A 23,147-nucleotide genomic window follows, 5' to 3' on the forward strand; every position below is an offset into this window, starting at 1 on the left:
GAAAGAGAGTTTTCGTGTAAAGATATTGGTCACAAGACACTCTCTTAGTGAAGCTAAGTTACGTGACCTGAAAAATTTATCTCACGATCTTAATGTTTTCAGAGTAACATCTGCCTCACAAATCAATGCATGTAGATAATAATAAATTCCCAAGTACTTAACATCTTCTATATGCCAATGTAAGATAACAGAATATGAGTATTGGTCTCTGTCCTTGGTTCCTGGCACAGAACTTCTAAAATCTTTGTAATTTCCTAAGCGATAAGAACACTGGGAACATCTCTTGTTTAATCATTGTCTTTGACCAGGTCCCAGGCTCCTAAAAGCCTTGTAAATTCCTCAGTGACGAGAGCACTAGGAGCATCTTTTGTTCTAGTGGCTCAGAGTGGGCCCCTGGATAGGGCCAGTCCCCAGCAAGAGCAAACCATGATTAGAAGCTTGGGATTATCAGTTCACCCCTCATCCTCCAGAGAGGGCAGAGGGGCTAGAAACAGGAGTTACTGATTGATGGTGCCTGTGTGGGGAAGCCTCCATAAAACCCCAGTGCTAGGGATTTTAGAGAGCTTTCAGGTTGGTAAACACATACAAGGGGGAGGGAGGGGCAACACACCTCAACTCCCTGGGGACAAAAGCGCCTACGCTTGCGACTCTGCTAGACCTTGCCCTATGTACTTCTTTCTCTGGCTGTTCATCTGTGTCCTTTATCTCATTTAATCAACTGGTAAACATAAGTGTTTCTTCGAGTTCTGTGATCCATTTCAGCAAATTAATTGAACCCAAGGAAGCCCTCCCAATCTACAGCTGGTTGGTCAGAAGCACAGGTAATCTTGCAACTGGCATCTGAAGTATGTGTGTGTATGTGTATGCATGCAGGGGGACAGGGAGGACAGTGTCAGAATCAAGTTATGCTATAGGACATCCAGTTGCAGCCACAGAGCATTGCTTGGTATGCGAAAAAACTGAGCTTTTCCCTTTGCAGCGAGATTCTTTGTTAAGTGCTTAGACTATAGTATATAATTTAATTGTCAGCAAAGATTGATGTCATCCAAAGAGTAAATTACAGTGTCTGGCTAATAAGTATGAAATAGGACCAACTTTCATAGCTATTTGCATCTGGCTATGTCAAAATGGCCTTGTCAAAACTAAAGTTACTTTTTTGTTGTTGTTGTTGCTGTTGGGGTGTTCCTGTTTTTAATGCCAGTAACAACAGCAACAACCATCTTAAACCTTTGCCTTTACCATTAATTCCCACTAAAATACAGAGGGCTTTGTCCTTTAATTTCTCTATTATTTGAGATGTTTCACCAGCATGTACTTCTTTTTGAATAAAATAACCACAACAATGATATATATTAATAATGGTAAGGTTGGCATAATTAGGAAGCCCACAAATAACAGAGATAGACTACTCTGAGTTTTGAAATGGCAAAAACAGTAGCTCCCAATCGTAAACAGTCATATCTAATTATTAAATATACATGCAGCAGTGGGGCTTAGTGGCGAGCTGAGGTGAGCAGGAGGCACAGGGGCTTTGCTCACCATTGGTAGAGGAATGAACACATTTTTTAAAAGAGGATGGCTCTTTGATTTCTGTCTCATGTGTTTTGACCAGTCTTTCCAAAATAGCCTTAACAACTATCATGTAAATGCACCATCCTTAAAAAATATTTTGACTTTTTAGATTTTCCAAGATGCACTTTTTTTAAATTTTTTTTGGAAAATGTGCTAAGGAAGAGCAATTACTCCTCCTGTTCTTTCCCCCCAGCTCTGCTTTCCTTGGTCTGGCCATTAAAAAGACTGGAAAAGAATCTGGTCTGAGAAGACTGCCATTCAAGAACCCAGTGAATTCCATGAGAACAAAGCTTTTTAAAGCCTTTCTAGATATGATCACAAGGGGTCAACGCTTGACTTCAGGCAATAGGTCATAGTTTAGCCACCAGATAAGGTCTACCCTGCTCCCATCCCAATCCAAAAGGTCATAAATTCTTTAGTGTCTTTTCGTGAATCTTCATCACAAGGCTTTGCAAGTAATATGACTCAGTTACACTCTAGAGTCTTCTCTGTAAGAAATCTTCTATCTGCTCATGGTATATGATTCTTCACTCCTCAGAAGTCATGGCAATTTTCAATGAAATTCCCTCTCATCCAGTTGTGTAGAATTTTACTGAGGCCTGTTTGCAATTACAATGCTGAACATGGATAGTTTATCATGCAAATACTAATTTCTGAATAAAAAGAATATGGGAAAGTACCAAGTCTATTGGCCCCAGTAGTCTCTCCCATCACCACTTATGTGAGTCCACATTAATAAGACAACAAACGCTTATGGAGATGATGGATACTCAGATTATTAACATATCCATGACAAAACAAGCTGATACTAATCTGACATAAATTCTTAATACTCACATCCTGTTTGCTGCTCTCCATCTCTCTGCTATACTAAGAACTGACTCGCCCTCCAATTCTTCTTCAAGGTACTGCTTCCTGTAAATTGTAATTGGTGAGTTATTTATTTGCTTTATCTACTTAAGCTCCTTAAGAGGTGAGGCTGTAACTTAGCCCCTCAACCCACTGGCACACCAATAAAAAATACTTGTGGAAGAAGCTAAGACCTCATATAATTCTAATGTCTTAGATTAACTCAGTTCTGGGGTCCTCCGCAAAGCTGTTTCCACTTGTTTAGTAGCCAGTGGGAAGAACTTTATCAAGTAAAGGGAGAGAAGGAGGAAAGAGCTGAAGATGGTGAAAATGGGACCTCTGTAATTTAAGGTCATGGCTCTGGCAACCAACTAGCACAATCTCGCTATCAGCAAAAAGAGAAGGGATGAAGTGCATTCACTGTTATAAAATCCTGTGATTTAATGTGGCTTATGCTACCGTATAAGATTATAAAACATTTTAAATAAGCCACCTCCTCAAAGTTTCACCTGCGCCTACACTGCATCAGTGAGCTTCAGTGGAGTCAGAAATCAGGATTCGCCTTAACCAGTTAAGTCTGTGTCCTCATCCACCAGCTCTCCTGACTTGAGGGCATAGTTCTGGGGCTCAGCTGAGATGAATGGTGAGGCACTAGTACTGTTTCCTGAGTTTGTTAGGAGGAAGGGGACAACTGGGACAGGCCATCCCTTTGTGCCACAGCTTCCTTATTACACTTTGCTTTTCACTTCTCTCTGCTGCAACCACTGCCTTCCTCCCCACCTCCCAAGCTCCCAAGCTCTCTCTTTTCCTCTGCTAGTTCTCCTCTTCCAGGTCCTCCTCATTTGGGGGAACACACACACAAAACCTCTACAACACTTCAAACTCAAACAAACATACTTTTCTTTGTATTTGCACTGAATAAGTGAGCCATAATTTCCTATGCAACTTCCAATTTTCATCTTGCAAAAACCGACAAAGTTATCATTTGCAAGGCACTTAAACTCCTGGTAGCTATCTTTCAAGGTCAGCACAATTCCCTTCGCCTGGATGGCTTTTTCCTATGACTCTATCACTTTCTTCAGGTTGGTCAAAAGACAGTTCCTCAGACCCACTTCGTCCCCCTTCTCATTTCTTACTATGTTCTTCGTGAGATTTATCACTGTCTGGTATTTTATTACACATCCACACATTTTCTTGTCTATCCTTTCCCTAGAATATAAGCTCCAGGAGGGCAGGGCCATTGCCCACCTCGTTCATGTGGGGTCTCCAGCACTTGGAGCAGGATTGGGGTTAGGGGCGGCGCTCAGGAAAGAAAGAACCAATATTCTCTCTAGTATGCTCAGGCTACTTGCTCGGTTCTCCAGAGCCCCAGGACCCCTTCTCGCTTAGCCCCGCCCAATTGCGAGTCCCCACCCAACTTTCTTGGGCTCTAAAATCACTGCCCACGGTGATTGCAGCCATGAAATTAAAAGACGTTTACTCCTTGGAAGGAAAGTTATGACCAACATAGATAGCATATTCAAAAGCAGAGAGATTACTTTGCCAACAAAGGTCCATCTAGTCAAGGCTATGGTTTTTCCAGTAGTCATGTATGGATGTGAGAGTTGGACTGTGAAGAAAGCTGAGTGGCGAAGAATTGATGCTTTTGAACTGTGGTGTTGGAGAAGGCTCTTGAGAGTCCCTTGGACTACAAGGAGATCCAACTAGTCCATCCTAAAGGAAATCAGTCCCGGGTTTTCTTTGGAAGGACTGATGCTGAAGCTGAACCTCCAATACTTTGGCCACCTCATGCGAAGAGCTGACTCATTGGAAAAGACTGATGCTGGGAGGGATTGGGGGCAGGAGGAGAAGGGGACGACAGAGGATGAGATGGCTGGATGGCATCACCGACTTGATGGACATGAGTTTGGGTAAACTCCGGGAGTTGGTGATGGACAGGGAGGCCTGGCATGCTGCGATTTATGGGGTCGCAGAGAGTGGGACACGACTGAGCGACTGAACTGAACTGAACTGAACCCACCTTCACCGGAGCCCAGCTCGGAGGCTAGTCCTCTCGCCTGTCCGCCACTAGGACAGCGCCGCGCGGCCACCGCGCGGACCGGCCAGCTGCGGTTGGGCCCAGCGGCGCCGCTCAACCGCCCATCTCCCGGCCCAGCCACGCCGCTCCGCGGGTCCCAGGCCGCGGCGCCCGGGGTGACAGCGATGCCGCCACCGCGCTTCCGTCCGCCTGGCTGCGCGGCCGTTAGGAGCCCCGCGCCGCCACGAGATGTCCAGGATTCAGTTTTGAACGATCCGTTGATGCGGGAGGAAAACGGGACTCGTTTGTCTGCGAGACGCTGGCACCCACCCGCGGCGTGGGCAGGGGTAGCGCTCGCGGCTTCCCTCAACCGCGGCACCAGCCTGACTTCACCTTCAGGCCAAACGGACCCGCCGGGCCGCCGCCTCCCACCCGGCGCCCCAGGAGTCTTAGCCGAGAGCCCGGAGAAGCCTTTTCGGGGAAACGGCGCTGGGCCCCACCATCCTCAGCGCCGCCGTTAACAGGGTGTTAACATTTCTGTTTTAAGAGATACATTTTCCCCAACAACGCCTCTCCGCCCGGGAGGAAGGGCCAGAGATGGGCTGAGAAGATCGAGGGCAATTTCTAATAGTACTTTCGGACCGTAGCTCTTTTCTGATGAAGAGCCCCCAGCTGTCTTTCTCTCCGCCTCCCGGAAAGGACTCTTTAAAATTTGGGATTAGGAATAATAAAGGTCATCCTCCATTGCCTCGTGCATGCTGCCCTGGGAAATGGGAAGGGGCAAGAAAGCGACCCCCTGTTTTGGAGAGATTGTTTTTCCTTCTCCCGCCTACCCAATTTGGAATTGCTTGGAAACTCTTAACAGCATGGCCTTGAGCAAGGGTTGAGTCAATAGTGACAAAAGTTTTTTAAAAGGTCTACACCACATTTCTCAAAAGGGAATATTCCCAGTGAGCAATAAACTCGTGAAAATTGTGCAAGTGAGTTGGTCTTTCAGGATCTTCATTCAACTTATTAAAACCACAGGAAATTCCACTGCACACACACCAGGATGGTTAAAATGAAGGAGGAGGAAAAGGAGAGAGAGGTGGTGTTGGTGTTGGTGATGATGGTTGGGTTAAGTTGTGCCTGACTTTTCTTTGGCCCCATGGACTATAGCTCTCCAGGCTCTTCTGTCCATGGGATTTCTCAGGCAAGAATACTGGAGTGAGTTGCCCTCTCCTTTTCCAGGGGATCTTCCTGACCCAGGGATAGAACCTGCATCTACTGCATTGGCAATGGGGTTCTTTACCACTGAGCCACAGGGAAGCCAATAGTGGAATATTACTTAGCTGTAAAAAAGAATGAAATAAAGTCACTGCAGCAACATGGATGTGCCTGGGGATTATCATATTAAGTGAAGTAAATCAGACCCAAAAAGATAAAATATCATTTATATGTGGAATGTAGGGAAAACAATCATAGAAGTAAACGTATTTATGAAATAGAAATAGACTCACAGACATAGAAAACGTGGGCTTCCCTGGGAATCCACCTTGCAATGCAGGAGACACAGGTTTCATTCCTGGTCCAGAAAGATCCTGCACTCCTCGGAGCACCTAGGCAGGTGAGCCAAATCTAGAGAAGGCCCTCGCTGTACCAACAAAGACTCAGCACAGCCAAACATAAATAAATAAAAATTTTTTTAAAAGAACACATGCCTACCTTATGACCCATGATTCTACCCCTAGATATATACTCAACAGAAATGCATGCACATATTCATCAAGAAATAGGTATTAGAATGTTCATCTCAGCAGTATTTGTAACAATGCCAGACTGGAAATAATCCAGGGGCCACTAACAGGAGAGCGGATAATGACACTGTGGTATATTAACACAATGGAATATTGTGCAGAAGTGAGAGTGAATGTACTACAGTATACGGATGAACCTCACAAAGTTGAGTGAAGGAAAACTGTCATGCTCCATGCATCCATGGGCTTGAAAATAATTTCCAGCCGTGAGGCAGTATGAGAGGAGAATAGAGTTTATTAGCACAGGAGATGCTGTTAGAACAGCGGGCCAGCTCAAGTGAGAGCTGAAGCTTTTTGTGGGCTAGTAAGCAATTTTTATAGCCTCAAAAGGAAAATTCCTGCTGGAAGAGTGGCATTAGATGACTGGTTAGGGTACTATAGGGTGAGTATTTTTACCTAACATGGGGTCAGGGAGCAGGCTGGTTTAGATGGGGGGCTCATGGCAACAGCTGCTGTGGGACACACTCTGTTCCACAGAAGACCTTGGTACTGGGGTCCACATCTGTGGCCTTGGTACAAGGCTTTACACCTGTCAACTTGGTACAGGGCACCACAGAAACCAGGTCCAAAAGAGGACATGTTGAATAACTCCATTTATATAAAGCTTCAAAAACAGGCAAAACTAATCTATGGTGTCATAAACTTAAATATGTGGTTACACTTTGAGAGGTTGTAATTAGGAAGGGACACCAGGACTTCTGGGATGTCTCTGGTGATTTCGTCTGGGTGCCATTAGCTCTGTAGAAACAAATATCCAACTGAGCATTTTTCCATATGTGTCTCACTTTAAAAATTTTTTTAAATTAAGAAATAAAAAGTCTGAACTATTCTTTGTCCAAGTTCTCTTCTACTCAATTCAACCTACCTTCATTTTATTTTTATTGTCACTATTGCCTTACTGCATACAGCACTAGGAGGCACTGTGGAGCCCTGGAAAGATGTCTCTGCCTCCCAGGAGTTCAGTCTAGGAGGTAGTACAAATAAAAAGTTATTGCTTGGTAGTAGTCTTTGACATTATACGGTTAGGGAAGTCCCCAATAATTACCTTGGAAGAAAGTTTGGGGAAAGAATATGTATCCAAGAACCTATTTGCAGGGCAGGAATAGAAATGCAGACATAGAGAACAGACTTTGGACACAGTGGGGGAAGGAAAGGGAGGGAAGAATTGAGAGAGTAGCATTGAAATACATTATCATACGTAATAGAGGTAGCTAATGGGAAGTATTGGAAGAAAAGCTATGACAAACATGGTCCACTGGAGAAGGGAATGGCAAACACTTCAGTATTCTTGCCTTGAGAACCCCATGAACAGTATGAAAAGGCAAAAAGATAGGACACTGAAAGATGAACTCCCTGGGTTGGTAGGTGCCCAATATCCTACTGGAGAAGAGTGGAGAACTAATTCCAGAAAGAATAAAGAGATGGAGCCAAAGCATAAACAACATCCAGTTGTGGATGTGACTGGTGATGGAAGTAAGTCCAATGCTGTAAAGAGCAATATTGCACAGGAACCTGGAATGTTAGGTCCATGAATCAATGTAAATTGAAAGTGGTCAACAGGAGATGGCAAGACTGAACACCAACATTTTAGGAATCAGTGAATTAAAATGGACCAGAATAGGTGAATTTAATTCAGATCACCATTATATCTACTACTGTGGGCAAGAATCCCTTAGAAGAACTGGAGTAGCCCTCGTGGTCAAAATAAGAGTCTGATATGCAGTCCTTAGGTGCAATATAAAAAATGACAGAATGATCTCTGTTCGTGTCCAAGGCAAAACATTCAATAACACAGTAATCCTGGTCTATGTCCCAACCACTAATGCTGAAGAAACAGAAGTTGAATGGTTCTATGAAGACCTACAAGACCATCTAGAAGATTAAAAAAAAAACAAAACATGTCCTTCTCATTCACAGGGGACTGGAATGCAAAAGTAGGAAGTCAAGTGATACCTGGAGTAACAGGCAAGTTTGGCCTTATAGTACAAAATGAATCATGGCAAAGGCTAACAGAGTTTTACCAAGAGAACACACTGGTCATAGTAAACACCTTCTTCCAACAACACAAGCGACAACCCTACACATGGACATCACCAGATGGTCAATACTGAAATCAGATTGATTGTATTCTTTGCAGCTTAAGATGGAGACGCTCTATACAGTCAGCAAAAACAAGCTTGGGAGCTGACTGTGGCTCAAATCATGAGCTCCTTATTGCCAAATTCAGACTTAAATTGAAGAAAGTAGGGAAAACCACTAGACCATTCAGGTATGACCTCAATCAAATCCCTTACGATTATACAGTGGATGTGACAAATAAATTCAAGGGATTAGATGTGATAGAGTGCCTGAAGAACCATGGACAGAGGTTCGTGATATTGTACAGAAGGCAGTGATCAAGACCATCCCCAAGAAAAAGAAATGCAAAAAGGCAAAATGATTGTCTGAGGAGGCCTTACAATAGCTGAGAAAAGACAGAAGCTAAAGGCAAAGGAGAAAAGGAAAGCTACACCCATCTGATGCAGAGTTCCAAAGAATAGCAAGGAGAGATAAGAAAGCCTTCCTCAGTGATCAATGCACAGAAATAGAGGAAAACAAAGAATGGGAAAGACTAGAGATCTCTTCAAGAAAATTAATGATAACAAGGGAATATTTCATGCAAAGATGGACACAATAAAGGACAGAAATGGTATGGACCTAACAGGAGCAGAAGGTGTTAAGAAGAGGTGGCAAGAATACACAGAAGAATTACACAAAAAACATCTTAATGACCCAGATAACCACGATGGTGTGATCACTCACCTAGAGCCAGACATCCTGGAATATGAAGTCAAGTGGACCGTACGAAGCATCAATATGAACAAAGCTAGTGGAGGTGATGGAATTCTAGTTGAGCTCTTTCAAATCCGAAAAGATGATGCTGTGAAAGTGCTGCACTCAATATGCCAGCAAATTTGGAAAACTCAGCAGTGGCCACAGGACTGGAAAAGGTCAGTTTTCATTCCAATCCCAAAGAAAGGCAATGCCAAAGAATGTTGAGACTACCACACAATTGCACTCATCTCAGTTCAGTTCAGTTCAGTCGCTCAGTCGTGTCCGACTCTTTGCGACCCCATGAATCCCAGCACACCAGGCCTCCCTGTCCATCCCCAACTCCCGGAGTTCACTCAGACTCACGTCTATCGAGTCAGTGATGCCATTCAGCCATCTCATCCTCTGTCGTCCCCTTCTCCTCCTGCCCCCGATCCCTCCCAGCATCAGAGTCTTTTCCAATGAGTCAACTCTTCGCATGAGGTGTCCAAAGTACTGGAGCTTCAGCTTTAGCATCATTCCTTCCAAAGAAATCCCAGGGCTGATCTCCTTCAGAATGAAGTGTTTGGATCTCCTTGCAGTCCAAGGGACTCTCAAGAGTCGTCTCCAACACCACAGTTCAAAAGCATCAGTTCTTCGGTGCTCAGCTTTCTTTGCAGTCCAACTCTCACATCCATACATGACCACAGGAAAAACCATAGCCTTGACTAGATGGACCTTTGTTGGCAAAGTAACGTCTCTGCTTTTGAATATGCTATCTAGGTTGGTCATAACCTTTCTTCCAAGCACTCATCTCACGCACTAGCAAAGTAATGCTCAAAATTCTCCAAGCCAGGCTTCAACAGTATGTGCACCGTGAACTTCCAGATGTTCAAGCTGGATTTGGAAAAGGCAGAGGAACCATAGATCAAATTGCCAACATCTGTTGGATCATCAAACAAACAAGAGAGTTCCAGAAATACATCTGTTTCTGCTTTATTGACTATGCCAAAGCCTTTGACTGTGTGGATCACAACAAACTGTGGAAAATTTTTAAAGAGATGGGAATACCAGAGCATCTTACCTGTTTCCCGAGAAGTCTGTGAGCAGGTCAAGAAGCAACAGTTAGAACCTGACATGGGACAATGGACTGGCTCCAAACTGGGAAAGGAGTATGTCAAGGTTGTATATTGTCACCCTGCTTATTTAACTTATATGCAGAGTACATCATGCAAAATACTGGACTGGATGAAGCACAAACTGGAGTCAAGATTGCTGGGAAAAATATCAATAACTTCAGATATGCAGATGACACCACTCTTACGGCAGAAAGCAAAAAGGAACTAAAGCACCTCTTGATGAAAGTTAAAGAGGAAAGTGAAAAAGTTGGCTTAAAGTTCAACACTCAAAAAACTAAGATCACTGTATCTGGTCCCATCACTTTATGGCAAATAGATGGGAAACAATGGAAACAGTGACAGACTTTATTTTCTTGGGCTCTAAAATCACTGCACATGGTGACTGCAGCCATGAAATTAAAAGATGCTTGCTCCTTGGAAGAAAAGCTATGGCCGACCTAGACAGCATATTAAAAAGCAGAGACATTACTTTGCCAACAAAGGTCCATCTAGTCAAAGCTATGGTTTTTCCAGTAGCCATGTATGGATGTGAAAGTTGGGCCATAAAGAAAGCTGAGCATCGAAGAATTGATACTTTTGAACTGTGGTATTGGAGAAGACTCTTGAGAGTCCCTTGGACTGCAAGGAGATCAAACCAGTTAATTTTAAAGGAAATCAGTCCTGAATATTCATTGGAAGAACTAACGCTGAAGCTTCAATACTTTGGCCACCTGATGAGAAAAGCTGACTCATTTGAAAAGACCCTGATACTGGGAAAGATTGAAGGTGGGAGGAGAAGGGAATGACAGAGGATGAGATGGTTGGATGGCATCACCGACTTGAAGGACATGAGTTTGAGCAAGCTCCGGGAGTTTGTGATGGGCTGGAAAGCCTGGTGTGCTACAGTGCATGGTGTCGCAAAGAGTCAGACACGACTAAGCGACTGAACTGAACTGATTGGGAAGTATAACCCAGGTAGCTCAACCTGGAGCTCTGTGACATCCCTGAGGAGTGGGATGGTATGGGGTGCGGGGGTGAGGTTCAAGAGGAAGGGGATATATACATACTTACAACTGATTCACGTTGTTGTGTGGCAGAAACCAGTACAGTACTGTAAAGGAATTATCCTCCAATTGAAAATAAACTTTAAAAAATAAATGGAAAAAAAAGGAATGTGCATCTATTCAGTTTCTAAATTAGAAGAGATCTTAGTGTGTGTGTGCTCAGTTGTGTCCAACACTTTGTAACCCCTTGGCCAGGCTCCTCTGTCCATGGGATTTACCAGACAAGAATACTGGAATGTGTTGCCATTTCCTTCTCCAGGGGATATTTCTGACCCAGGCAGGCATCGAACTTGTGTCTCTTGCACCTCCTGCACTGCAGGCAGATTCTTTACCACTGAGCCATTTAGGAAGCCCCAGAAAGGATCTGAAGAACCTCATAATTTCCTGTAGATAGGGACCAGCATGATCAACTGTCTCAGCTATCCTAGGACTCAGGGGTTTCTCAGGACAGGGGACTTTTAGCACTAAACCCAAGACAGTCTTGGGCAACCTGGATGGGTGGTCACTCTAGCAGGGGCTGAGCCTGTTTCATAGTTGAATTTGTTAATGTTTCTAACACAAAGTCTGGCACATAGGAGATAATTAATAAGCTCAATGGATATCTGTTGAAATGAGGGAAAATGGTAACCTAAGTAAAGGCAACTACTTAGGTGATACTAGTCATTTTGGGAGCAGAAATTGTGGGCAATATGGGTTAGGATCAGGTGGAAGACAATCTTGAATGTCAAGCTGAATAGTACGTATTATAGTTTACTGATAATTGGTATCCACAGAATGTTTTCAAACAAATTGAGTGACATGAAAAAATCTGTTTTTCCTTATTAAATCTGAATCACTGAATGGGACAGTTGTAGAGTCTACAAGTTGAAGTTCAGGTAGAAGTTTATTAGGAGTCCAGATAAAAAGTGAAATAATAGACCTTCAGAACCATTAAGGGATCTAAGAGCTTCACTAACCTAATATGTCTTATTTTTAAATTGGCATTTTCTTATTATAGTAGTTCCCTCTTATTCATAGGGGATACTTTCCAAGACCCTCAGTGAATGCCTTAAACCACAGATTGTACCAAATCCTATATTTCCTATACATATATACACATGACAGTTTAATTTATAAATTACACATATGATACATATATGTAATTACATATAAATTACACATATGATATATATACACCTATGATAAAGTTTAACTTATAAATTAGACACAGTAAGAGATTAACTATAGTAACTATTAATAAAATAGAACAGTGTGACAATATACCATAATGAAAGTTATGTGAATGTACTACTGTGACAATATAGCTGATAAAACAGCAGCTGCTAAGAGACTAACGGGTGGGCAGAGAATTCAGCATGGATTCCTATATACACTGAACAATGGGATGTTTTCTGTCCAGGTGGGGTGGCTTGAGATTTCATGATGCTACTTAGAATGGTGTGCAATTTAAAACTTGTGGACTGATTACTTCTGGAATTTTCCATTTAATATACTTTCAGGCAGAGATTGACCATGGGTAAGTGAAATCTCAGCAAGTGAAACTATAAATAAGAGGTGCTACTGTATATGTTCTTTTTAGAAACTGTTTCTTCCATACCTTTCCTTCCCCTCCTTTCTTAAATGTTAGTATTTATATACAATACTAATGTTAGTTAGCAAGAAATGAAGGCCCAGAAGTAAGGTTCATTCAGCTCGTTTTAAGCAGGACTGGATAAGAAGCTGCTTTTTTTTTTTTTCTTCCTGGCAAGGGGCAGTGACCTGACACCTGTTGTTGTTATTTAGTCACTAAATTGTGTCTGAATCTTTGTGACTCCATGAACCACAGCACGGCAGTCTTCCCTGTCCTTCACTATTTTTGAGAGTTTGCTCAAACTCACGTCCATTGAGTTAGCGATGCCATCCAACCATCTCATCCTCTGTTGCCTGCTTCTCCACCTGTCTTCAGTCTTTCCCAGCATCAGGGTCTTTTCCAGTGGGTCGGCTCTTTGCATCAGCTGGCCCAAGTATTGGAGCTTCAGTTTCAGTATCAGTTCTTCCAGTGAATATTCAGGGTTGAGTTTTTAGGATTGACTAGTTTGACCTCTTTGCTGTTCAAGGGACTCTCCAGTCTTCTCCAGCACCACAGTTCACAAGCATCAGCTCTTCAGTGCTCAGCTTTCTTTATAGTCCAACTCTCACATCCATACATGACTACTGGAAAAAACCATAGCTTTGACTAGACGGACCCTTGTTGGCAAAGCGATGTCTCTGCCTGTCAGTATCTAGGTCTGTCATAGCTTTTCTTCCAAGGAGCAAGTGTCTTTTAATTTCATAGATGCAGTCTGTGTCGCCTGCATCAGCAGACAGATTCTTTACCACCGAGCCATCTTGTAAGCCTGACCTTACACTACTTCAGTGCTTTCATAGACTGCCACACTCGGACAAGGTGTTCACTGAGAAAGACAACCTACTGTTTTTCTTGAAGTTACGTTTATCTAGTTCTTAAATTCTGTGAATGTAACCTTCCCACTTTTTTGGTGTAAAAAAGTTACTTCTCTTATAAAATGATGGTCATAGTAGATCGCAGTTGGTAACGTCTTTCTTCAACAAAAGTCCTCTGCATCCCCTTATTGGTTTGTAAAATGAAAAAATCTTAAACTTCTGCTTCACTCATGCTGTTTCTGGCTCAGATTTTACATGTAGATACACATACATTTGTGATGGATATGACTGACCCATATTCTGTCTCCTTTGCATACAACTTCCTGTACTGCAGAGGCTAGAAAACCCACAACTATACATCCCAGATTTTTTTTGCCACTAGGATTCTGTTTCTAAATTATGATCTATCTGTAGTCTGCACATCCAAGAGACTTGAAAAGTAGAAGTGAGGTAGGAGCCACTTCCTGGCTGCTTTGGCGCTTGCTGCTGGCCAGCATGATTGTGAGGTGCTAGGCTTTTGGCAGTAGTGTTCCGCATCCATGCAGTAGCTCTTGGCCACTGAAGGCTTTGAGGCAGTGTTAGCAACATGGCCTTCTGGATCACAGCCAGAGCATTGTGTTCTTGAATTCAACAGTTTCAGCAATAAAGCTTTGCTTTTTAAAAAATATTTATTTATACAAAGAGTCAGACAGGACTGAGTGACTAACACTTTCACTTTCACTTAGTTATTTGCCTGTGCTAGGTCTTTGATGTCACATGTGGGATCTAGTTTTCTGACCAGAGATTGGACCTGGGCCCCCTGAAATGTGAGTACAGAGTCTTAGCCACTGGACCACCAGGAAAGTCCCAGCAATAAGTTGTGATTCCTCACCTTTCTTTTTCTTTTCTTTTTTAAAAGGCTGTGCTGGGTCTTTGTTGCTGCATGACTTTTCTCTAGTTGCGATGAGTGGGGGCTACTCTCTAGTTGCGGCTTCTCTTGTTCTGAAGCACGGGCTCCAGAGTGAGTGGGCTTCAGTAATTGCTGCAGGTGGGCTCAGTAGTTGCAGCTCCCGGGTTCTAGAGTACAGCCTCAGTAGTTGTGGTCCACAGGCTTAGTTGCTCTGGGGCATGCAGGATCCTCCTGGATCAGGGATCGAACCCACGTCTCCTGCATTGGCAGGCAGATTGTTTACCACTGAGCCACTCAGGAAGCCTGATTGCTCAGCTTTCTGAAGCTCCCCTTCCTTGAGTGTGTTTAGTAATCCCATTCTAGGAGCCATTTCTGGGAAACAGCAGAGACTCTGCTCCTTCAGTTCTTCAAACGATTTTGTAAGCATGCATGTCCCTGTATTAAGGTATTTTCTGCTTAAAATAAAAGTGGTTTCTGTTTACTGCAAATAACCCTGACAGATACAACACTTGACTGAGCAGTAAGTCCACTGTTTCTTCTGTACTTCCCCTACTTGCCCCTCCTCATTCTCTGCCTTCCCTTTCCCTCTTCTTTCTATAATACCAAATGCAGTATAACCTAGTGTCTTCATTCTTGGTCTTTTGAGGCCCTGTAGCTGTTTCTTGAGCCTCCAGATAAAAAGAAACCCACGATGGGCTTCCCTGGTGGCTCTGTGGTAAAGAATCCGCCTGCCAATGCTGGAGACATGGGTTCAGTCCGAGTCAGGAAGACCTCACATGCGGAGGAGCAACTAAGCCAGTGTGCCCCAACGACTGAGCCCACGTGTTGCAACTACTGAAGCCCAGGTGTCCTAGAGCCCAGGCTTGGAAACAAAAGAAGCCATCAAATCGAGAAGCCTCCGCACCACAATTAGAGAGTAGACCCTGCTCACTGCAACTTGAGAAAAGCCCTCGTAGAAATGAAGAGCCAACACAGTCAAACATAAATAAATGAATAAATTTTTTAAAAAAGAAAGTAACTCATGATCACAGTATTTCACAAGGTGGGTGGAGGTGGGAGCAGCTAGTCTCCTAGAGGTTGAGGTTTTCCCTGACACCCGAGAGGCTATCTGACCCAGTGTCTCAGGTTCTCAATCAAGATGCCAATGGTTTATCTTTACTCGCTGGAGGGCTTGGGTCTGTGATGAGGAACAATAGCAGTTTATTCCTTGGATTCGAGGTCCCCTGAGACACAATTTCTAGTTTGACTCATTGGGTATCATCATTGGGAAAGTGACAGTGCTTTACGTGTATGAATTATTAACCTAAAACTAATATGTTTCCATATTCTTTTAATATTTCTAGGAACAAAACGCTTTTCTCTCATAAACACAATTTTTTTTGAAGGTTTAAGGTGTTTTCATTGATTGGAATTGTTTACAGAGTAATCATTCCATCATACCTATAATATACAGTCATGATCAAATATCTGATACTAAAGTAACTTACTGATAAATTCTAATATTGAACACAGAGTAGTTCCATTTCTATTAACAATAAAAAAAACAAAGTCACTGAGTTTATCTCGGAAAATTTAAACTCTGGCCATTATTTTACAAGTTGGGAATCTGAGTAATCCAACTTTGAGATGACTTTCTCACTGTAGAAGTTTGCTCTGTTGGTGGACGTTTGTTTTGGGATTTCCTCTTGTCTCAAGCCATTCTTGCAAACGACGCACTTTGGGGACGGGACCTTTCAATCGCCCTTGCCCTGTGCCTTGGTCAGTGTTCTGGACCTGGCCTCTCAATCCCAGCTTTTTACCCTCTGCCTGCCTATATTTGCAGAAGAACACTCCTTGCGCCTTCCCCAGTGTTTCCTAATCCACTGATACCAGTGTGTCCTCTTCTGCCATGCTGATGCTCAGCCCTCCTCATCGTCCTCCTCTCATGCAGCCAGGACTGCCTCTGCAACCACTGTGCCAACGGTTCTCCCAGGTGCGCAATCTCTGTGCCCAGAAAGCTTAGACAAACAATTCTCCAAAAACTTTTTAAAAGACCCTTCCTTCCTTGTCCCACCCCTACTGCCACCTTGCTATAAGCAACATATAACAATACTTTATTATGCTAGAATTGTGTATAGCCTATAATTTTCCCATGGTACTCTTACTATTGCAAATACAGCTGCCTCTTGTTCCTTCTCCTATTTTTAAACTATGGCCATAGTGATACTGAAAGGCCAATATGATAGACTCCCTTGTAAACTATCTGGCCTAGGATATCCTGGAGAATCATAAAAAGATGGGATCACCTTGGACAAACAGAATGTACCTGTTACTGAATCTTGACCCAGAGCCCTTGCAGGCTCTGCAGTGGGGATAGCTATACTAATGGGAAGTCCTCACACTGGTCCCTCAATTTCCAAAGCACAATATTTAAAGCATTGCTGAAATTTAGCTCTAAGAAAAAGTCTGGACTAGGGAAAAAAATAAAAATGGTCTATTAATGCTGGGAAGCAAAGGAATTGCATAATTTACAGTATAGATGACATCTCTCAATTCAAATAGTTCTTCCTACCCTGGAATTGCTGATTGTAGGTTAAACATCTTATTTTTCATTCACTGGATGTAGAGATATCTTTTCACTAACACCATGTATCTTTTCAATATTTTTAGGAAGTTACCTTAAGGGGAAATCTGCTTCCGAATTTTAAACACCTCAGGGTGTTAAGGAGAAAATGGCAGCATTTTCACTGGTAGCTTTTCACAGGTAGGTAGCTTCTCCCAGGTAGATTCAGGGAGTAGACTTATCTTTCAATTTATGGCTGGAACAATCCAGGTGGTAAGTGTGAAACATTTTTCCAGGATCATAAAACTGTCATCACTGCAGCTCAGTCACTCAGTCGTGTTTGACTCTTTGCAATCCCATGGACTGCACCACACCAGGCTTCCCTGTCCATCACCAGCTCCCAGAACTTGCTCACACTCAAGTCCATCAAGTCCGTGATGCCATCCAACCATCTTATCCTCTGTGGTCCCCTTCTCCTCCTGCCTTCAATCTTTCCCAGCATCAGGGTCTTTTTCAATGAGTCAGTTCTTTGCATCAGGTAGTCATAGTATTGGAGTTTCAGCTTCAGCCCTTCCAATGAATATTCTGGACTGACTGGCATAGATACCTTTAAAAACATATTTCAATGTCTGCAATATTTAGAATGTGTGCCACATACTTTGTAAACGTCTTATTTTGTTTGGGTTCACAACCTGCTATGTATGAGATACTGCTAGGCACCGGATATGCAACGATGCATAAAATACATTCCATATCCTAGGAGAAGGGGACGACAGAGGATGAGATGGTTGGGTGGCATCACCAACTCGATGGACGGGAGTTTGAGCAGGCTCCGGGGGTTGGTGATAGCCAGGGAAGCCTGGCGTGCTGCAGTCCATGGGGACGCAACGAGTCGGACACAACTGAGCGACTGTACTGATCCAAGTAGGTTTCTGTAATTTGATCAATGTCCTTTCTTCAGACAAACTTTTATAGTTTCCTTCACCTCTACCCAGCCTCTCCCATTATTTTGTGAATGGTTTCTTTAGGAACCCACCTGCTTGGATCCTGTCATCCAGTCAGTCCTTAGCTTTCTAAACAAGAACCTCGGTTTCCCCATCCTTCCTCAAAGGCATGGTTAAACTCCACGTGTTTCCTTTCCTCCGTCTCATTCATTCTTTTGGGTAATATAAGTAAATGGGAAGTCTGGGACCAGAGGCTCATACGAATTTAACTATTACGTGTATTCCAGAAAACCACGGTACCCGCCGACTTCGCTGAGTAAACAGGAAACTATCGATCCCACGCAGGAAATGACCTTATTTGAGGGCAAGGAAGGTTTCGCAAATTTCCCTTTCCCTTCAGCTCCCTACTAAACTCATTTCCGGGTTTCAATCCATTTGGTCCTTCACCACAACAGCCGACTCCGTCTAGCTCTTCCCAGTCCCAGCCTAGACAGCGTCCCGAGAGTGTGGCCAATTGGCCCTTCCCTTTAGTGGACATTTTCATGCCTTGTTTTACATCACTACGAATCTCAACCAATCAGTAGTTGGGATGGGAGGTACCAAAATAAACTTCACTTCCTTCCCAAACAGCCGCCCCGCGCTTGCGTCATCCTGATAGATTACTTGTGCAGCCAACCAGCAAGCAGCCTTGGGCCCGGCCTACCTTAAACCCAATCAATTAAAATGAAGACGGGGAATTGGGCGGAGAATGGAAAACTTGCCCCCACTTTTGGAAATGGTTTGAAGGAGACGCGTACGGACCTCCTAAACTTAGAATTTGTGACCAGTTTTGCCTACTGTATGTCTCAGACGCCCCAGGTCTGTCTCCCCTCGGCCGCACCCCAAGATGAGCCCCCCACCCCTCGTGTCAGTAGAACACGTTCCCATCCCGAGTCTTCAGGAAAAGGACCAAACCCCAAAGGGCCGAGCTGCCCTTGCTCCTCCCCGCGCCGCAGAGCAGGAGGAAGGAGAGACCCCGCAGACTCCCGCGCCAATCTTTCCATTCAGTGCGTCTCTCCTCCCTTCCCCACGTTCCCGGGTCGGAGCTGACACGGGAGTGGGAGGAGCCGACGGCAAGCAGGGTTGGCGGAGATGCTAACGCTTCTTAAGGTGGCGCCGAGCTGTGAGGTGCTTGGGCCTCCAAGCGGCTGGGATGTGACGTCCTCCTGCCTCCCAACTTCGCTTCCCATGCAGTTTCTCATCTCTGGTCCCCTCACCTTAAGCCTGATTTTATTTTCAGAAAGAATAAACAGGTTAGGTAGAGAATATAAACGAATGAAACTTACAACAATAATGTTATGTAAAAGAAATCCAAACCATGGAGAGAACTTTTACGAGTAATCTTATCTTCTGTATTCTATTCTTTTCTCCCTGAGAGTTCCTTTTAAAGTAGCGGCTAGATGTGCAAATGTGGGCTCCAATTTTGTCTGATAAATATTTCTAAGTGAATCATTTGTGTGTTTGCTTTTTGTCTCCCCACTAGATCTGACGGCAATCTCTAAAGGAAGCAAGAGCCGGTTCCTTAGTGACTGTGGGTTACCGCCTACTACTCTTACGGAGGGTCCCCTGGAAGCTGAAAGAGCGGAGGTGGTATATTGGGCCTCCTGCCAGTCTTGCCTCTAATTCAGTCTTATCATTTGTAAAGTGGGAATAATAATAGCTACCATATACGTTCAGTGTGAGTACTAAAAGACTTCATGTAAATAAAAACACATTGTGATCTGAAAGGTTTAAACAAACATCAGATAAAATTACAAATATAAAGCATACAGTAAATATTTACAAGGACTTCCCTAGTGGCTCAATCGGTAAAAGAATCCCCCTGCAATGCGGGAGGCCTGGGTTGGGAAGATCCCCTGGAGGAGGTCATGGCAACCTATTCTAGTATTCTTGCCCAGAGAATCCCATTGACAGAGGAGCCTGGCGGGGTGCAGTCCATGGGATCGCAAAGAGCTGGACACGACTGAGCTACTAAGCACAAGTAAATTTTGACAGTCGTTCGATAGCTTTTAAAACAGTATTAAAAAACTCTTGATCTTGTAAAATTTCAAACACATGCAGAAGTAGAATAGTATTAAAAACAGATGCATGAAAAAAAGCCCATGTTGTCATAAGCAACATAGGGCTAGTTTCTTATTTATACCTCTTTCGTTTATCACTTGATTATTTTGAAGCAAATTTCAGGCATTCCATGACTAAATTCTTTAGTATGAATCTTAAAAAGAGAAAGATCTTTAAAAATAATAATAGCATAATTCTTTAACATATCTAAAATATAATAATTATTTTATATCACCAAAGTCAGGATTGAAATTTTGATTGAGAAATTGGTGTCTTTCCCAGTTCCTTTGTTCAAATCAGGATCCCCTGAAATGTCCATATATTGTATTTGACAGGTGTGTCGTGTCTCTTGATCTGTATACATTGCATTTGGTTGCTGTGTCTTTTAAGCCTCTTTCAACTTCTAGGTTCCTCTTCCTCCATGCTGGTATCTAAGTGCCTTCTGTGAATCACAGTCCCTCCCCAGCACTATGAAGTAGGTGATATTATTATCCCCATTTCACTGATGAGGAAACTGACTACCAGAGCAGTTAAATGACTTAAGTTCTCAGTTATTGAGTGTCAAAGCTGGGATTTGAATACATGAATTTTAGCCACTATACCATGTTTCATGTAATATACAAGTGTTTCATAAATGCTTCCAAAATATGTATTGTGGTATATTGGTCACCAATATTAGAAGAAGCATTTTGCTCAAGGTAGAATAGCACACATGAATAATTAGATACTAGGTTCTATTATTGAGAAGGGTGGATCCTTTACATTTTGATTCTGTTCCATATCACCTTCCTTAATAGAAAGTAAATGGAGAATGAATGCAAGTGCTTCTTCCTGTCTCCGGGGGAAAAACAAAACAAAACTAGCTTTTCAGGTTCTTTTTTTATTAAAAAAAAAAAAACACATAAAACCCATACAAACAGTAATTATAGTGGAAAATGAGAAATTATAATAATCTTTAAGCTTACATTTTGGGTGTATATCCATCTATGTGTGTGTGTATGTGTACATACACAAATATATACATACATATATATTACAAAAATCACCTACATAGTCATACAAACTTTTTTTAACATGATATTCTCACTGGAAAATATTTAGATGTATGAAAAAAATTAGTTCTTTAAAATAATAACATGACTATTGCAAAATAGCTAAAGATATAAGAATTAAAACAATTACTCACTAATTCTACATTCCAGAGTTAAATATATTTACTCATTTAAAAGCTAAGTGTAGTATTCTATTATATAGCAGTACCATAAGATATTTAACAGTTGCCTTATTATAGATGTGTAGCTAATTTCCTACAGCTGTATATAATGCTGCAGCAAATATCTTGTATACATCAAATAATTTCTTGACCTTTTTACTTTTCTCAGTTTCTAGGAAGAGAGATTCTAAGCCTTCCCTAACTCTCACTTTTAGTACTTTGACCGCTCTGCCCCTGATCCTCAAATTTCATATACCTAAAAAAAAGTCAAAAAGGATTGAAAAAAGAAACATAACAAAACCTGTAACACAAGTAAGAAACATCTGATGCCAAATTATCTGTGTGTGGGAGAATGAATCAATGTTTCAAAGAGGAGAGAAAAATACAATTTTAATTCTGGATGTTGGAAGAGAGGAAAGGAAGAGAAGGCTCAGCTGGAATTGACTACCTTTAATTACAATGAAAGGAATGACTTTTAATTCTGACAGCTCAGTAAAATGGGATAGAAGAATCATTTGGATTTTGAATTTGTTAATTTAAGTCCTGATTTTGCATTTTACTAATAATTTGAACTCAGACACAATCTATGGCTCTACTTCAGCTTTCTCATCTGTAAAATAGGCTTAATAATAGTGCCTTATGGGATTGGGAAGAATTAAATGTGATAATACATGCATAGCTCAATCAATGCCTGGCACATTGTAAATATAATATAAAATACAGTATTATATATTTAACCAGAAGAGGAAAAAAAACTTTAATATCTAAATACGAAATGTAGTGATCAAGCTGTAATCCTGAGTATTCTGCCTTTTTATTTTTTGAGCAATTAAAATATTTCACGGATAATATTGTTTTCTTCTTATTTAACAGAAAGTAGAGTAGTTTGAGAAAAGTTCAAGAGGCCAGATGATGAAACACATCAGAAGAATTTGCAGAAGAATAACATGAGTTCAAGAGGAAAAATGGAGGTAGTCATCTGGTGGTGTTTTCTGTCTTTGGGTGGGGATTATTCTGTTAAGGGCAGAGGATATGAACATTCTATACTGTGACCCGGATAAGGTATGTTATAGAATTGCCAAGTGAACTGAACAATATTCTTTACACATTTATGTACAGTGGTTTAAAAAGCATTTCCACGTAAATGAGATCATTAGATTCTTGCAGGAGCCTTATTGGGTGGGTAAGGCGAGTATAAGGACCTCCTCTTCGCCGCCCAGGATGCCATAGAACTTGGCCTTGCACAAGTTTAGATTCTCCTAGATTTTCCGATGTTTGGTCCAGAGTTTCCTCGGTTGTACGGTCATTGATCGCCTTCTACATTCAGTCGTTCAACAAGCATTTACTGAACTCTGGGATGGTATCAGTGTAATATACTAACTTCGGCCCAATCCCATACCCCTTTAAAAGCTATTCAGGGAAAAAAGGAAACCTATCAAAGGCATTCCTGGGAAAACCTATGTTCATCTATGTATGGAAAACAATGAACTAAAAAAAAAAAAGAAAAATCAGTATGGCAGAATTAGCGTGGAACTGAAATTGACAGTTCCTGCGGCGCAAACGAGGGACTCTCCCGACAGACAGCAGTGGGTGTCGTCTCGGGCGGATGGCGAGCTGCACAGGATCCAGTGGCGGCCGGAGGGGCGCGCGTCCCCAGGGCCGCGGGCGGCGCGCGTCGGTTCTCCCCGGGAGCTCGGGGGGCGGCGGTGCGGCTCACCGGGCGCAGCGCACCCAAGGCTCTGCGCCGCCCGCTCCTCCTTAACCCGCGCGGGGAGGCGGCGGCGGCGGCGGCCCGGCGGGCGGGGGCGGGGGAGGGGCGCCGAGCGCGGCGC

The 23,147-nt window shown here is 42.8% G+C and overlaps 1 long non-coding RNA gene and 1 pseudogene across 1 annotated transcript; one reads left to right on the top strand and one right to left on the bottom strand.

Moving 5' to 3' along the window:
- Positions 1-16,102: 16,102 nt before the first annotated feature.
- On the bottom strand, positions 16,103-16,498 carry LOC138435982 (acylphosphatase-1 pseudogene; annotated as a pseudogene).
- Positions 16,499-18,727: 2,229 nt separating this feature from the next.
- On the top strand, positions 18,728-20,915 carry LOC138435983 (uncharacterized). The gene is made up of 2 exons (XR_011255309.1): positions 18,728-18,860; positions 19,525-20,915. It is a non-coding gene; the product is annotated as an uncharacterized lncRNA (long non-coding RNA).
- Positions 20,916-23,147: the final 2,232 nt, after the last annotated feature.

This window comes from Ovis canadensis, chromosome 3 (assembly GCF_042477335.2).
Source record: "Ovis canadensis isolate MfBH-ARS-UI-01 breed Bighorn chromosome 3, ARS-UI_OviCan_v2, whole genome shotgun sequence".
In the NCBI taxonomy this organism is placed as follows: domain Eukaryota; kingdom Metazoa; phylum Chordata; class Mammalia; order Artiodactyla; family Bovidae; genus Ovis; species Ovis canadensis.